A 3,115-nucleotide genomic window follows, 5' to 3' on the forward strand; every position below is an offset into this window, starting at 1 on the left:
TCTTCGCGCTGCCGACGCGCGGCGACGCCGACGCCTGCGGCGACCAGGCCAAGCTCGTCGCGTCCGTCGGGGGCCTCGGCACGACGACGCGCCACGCCGTGACGCTGACGACGACGCCCGCGGGCGACGGCGTCGCCGTCGCCAACGCGTCGACGTCGTTCTCCGCCTACGTCGCCGCGGAGGCCAACGCCTGCAACGGCGCCTACCCGAACGCCTACGTGACGAAGCTCGACGCCGCCTGGACGGCGCAGTGGTCGCCGCCGGTGTTGGAGATTATGGTGACGGCCGCGGCCTCGTCGCCGACGACGGCGGCGGCGGCGGCCGCCGCCGCGCCCGCCGCCGCGACGAACGGCACCTTCGGCGGCGGCGGCGACCCGGCGCTCGCCCTCACCTTCGTCGACGGCGCGCCCGCGGTCAACACACCCTACGTCTACCGCCTCGTGGACCTCGCCTACAGCGACTCGTTCGGCGACGGCTGGAACGGGGCCGCGCTCACGCTCCGGCGCCGCGGCGCGGACGACGACCTGGCGCTCTACGCGGGCACGCTGTCCCGGGGCCACGGCGCCGTGGACGAGGTCCTGCTGCCGTCGGGCTGCTACGACCTCGGCGTGTCCGCGGGGTCCTTCGCGGGCGAGATCTCGTGGTCCGCGTGCGACGCCGTCGTCGGAGGCGCCGCGCCCGCGAGCACCTACTTCTGCGTCGACGGCGCGGGCGCCTGCGTGGGCCCGTCGGCGCCGCCGACGCCGACGCCGCCGTCCCTGGAGACGTCGGACGGCGTGACGGTGTCCTGGGCCATCCTCGACGGCGCGGGCGACTGCGACGCGTCCGCGTCGCTGGAGCTGGCCGTGGGCTCCTGCGCCGTGTCCTGGACGCCGAAGATGGACGTGTCGAACCCGCACACCTACAACGCGCGCCACGCGCGGCTCGTCGGCGCGAGCGTCGACGACGACCGCATATCGCGCCACGGCGAGATCGCCGTCAGCTTACGGTGGGCCGTCGACGAGGACACCTGGTCGCCCTACGGCGCGGGACAGTGCGAGGCGCTCATGACGCAGACGACGACGTTGACCGTGGCCTACGACGCCCCCGGTCTCACCGTCGAGGTCGTCAACGAGGTCGCGCGCAACGACCGCGCGAACGGGACGTTCCACGAGCAGTTCGCCGCCGGCTACGCGTTAACCGGCCGCGAGGGCAAGTTCGTCGACCGCGCGGGCGAGAAGTCGTCGCTCACGGCCGTCTTCGCCTGCGAGGCGCCCCACCGCGCGAGCGACGTCGCCGTGGAGATTTTAGCGGGCGCGGCCGTCGCGCGCCGCGGCGACGACGAGGTCGGCGGCGCGTCCGGCGTCCTGGCCGACGCCGCGGACTGCCTCGGCGTCTCCGAGCTCGTTTTGGACGTGCTCGACGGCTTCGCGGCGGCGACCTTTTCCCTCTGCGGCACGACGGTGTCGACGGACGGGTCGTGGACCTGCGACGGCGCGCCCGCGGCCGTCGCGAGGGACGACCCCGGCGAGCCCGTCGAGGGCGCCGTCGCCATCGGCCCCGCGGGCGGCGGCGGCGGGCGCTGCGCGCGGACCTTCGACGCGCCCGTCGAGGCGCGGGGCACGCTCGAGCTCGGGGCGCTGGACGCGAGGGTCGCGGCGGACGGCGCCGTCGTCGCCTGGGGCGCGGCGACCGCGTCGCTGCCCACGGACTGCGCCGCGCCGGTCCGGCTCGACGTCGCGACGGCGGCGGGCGGCGCGTTGCCGGCGAGCGCCGACCTCTGCGGCGGGGCCGCGTCGCTCGCCTGGACCTGCGGCGCCAACGGGACGAACGCGACGACGTGGACCCCGAAGACCGCCGCGGCCCCCGGCGACGCGTGCGCCGCGGTCGCCCTCCCGCGAAACCCCCTGCCCTGCGGCGACGCGCTCGACGACGCCTACGGCGCGGGCACCTGCGCGGGCCTGGCGGAGCGCATGGCCTGCGCGCGCCAGTTCTGCCCGGGCTGCCCCTACCCGGGCAGGAAAAATCCCAACTTCGAAGGCTCCTCTCTCGGCCGTTTTCTACTCATTTCGGCTGATTTTTGGACGAGCGAACATCTCTCGGAGCGCTGTCGAAGCATGGATGCCTTTTCTGGAACGCGCGCGCGCGCGGACCACTCACGTTGAAGCGACGTTGAATCACCCCGTTCCCGCCCAGGCCCCCACGCGCGGTCGTGCGACGCGACGTGCGGCTTCTGCGCGGGCGCGACGAGCCCGCCGACGTCCGCGCCGGCGTGCCTCGACGTGAGCGTGGGCATGTACGACACCTTCGGCGACGGCTGGAACGACGCCTACTACCTGCTCCGCGAGCGCTGGAGCGAGGACGTGGAGCGCGACACGTTCCACGCGTCCGGCACGCTGAAGAAAGGGTCGAAGAAGGTGGACCGGCGGTGCCTGCCCTACGGCGGCTGCTACGACTTCAGCGTCACGGCGGGCGCGTTCCCGTCCGAGGTGCGCTGGGAGCTCTGCGACGCCGCGGGCGGCGCGCCGGAGGACTCGCGCTTCTGCGTGTCCGAGGAGTTCGGCTGCGAGCGGGAGCTCGCGCCGGGCATCGTCGCGTCCATCGTCTGGACGCCCGTCAACGGGTCCTGCTCGGGCGTCGCCGCGCCGTCCGTGGTCCTCCGCGCGCCCGCGCTCTCCGCGGGCGAGATAACTACCGTCGCGCCGTACTTCGAGGACCGGACGTCCGCGGACGCGCGCGGGTCCATCTTCAAGGCCGCGGCGACCATGGACTCCTTCGTCATCAAGTGGGACGACGCGCCGCCGGGCGCCGAGACGGACTGCGACATGGACATTGTGGCGACGAGCTCGTGGGCCGCGGCCGTCGTCGGCGAGCAAATCGTCGCCGTGACGGTCGAGAACCAGATCGGCGCCCTCGACAGCGACGACAACGACGGCGCGGGCGTGTCCCTCGACGGCTACGCGCCCGTCGTCGGGCTCAAGGGCCGGCCCGCGACGACGACGACGTTCCACTACCGCGTCGCGCGCGTCGACACGTCCGCGGACTGGACGCTCCGGGATCTGGCGAGCGGCGACGTGCTGCACACGACGACGACGGACGACCTCGTCCTGGCCGACGGCTGCTACGTGCTCAGCGT

The sequence above is a fragment of the Aureococcus anophagefferens genome (assembly GCF_000186865.1).
Source record: "Aureococcus anophagefferens unplaced genomic scaffold AURANscaffold_2, whole genome shotgun sequence".
Classification (NCBI taxonomy): Eukaryota; class Pelagophyceae; order Pelagomonadales; family Pelagomonadaceae; genus Aureococcus; species Aureococcus anophagefferens.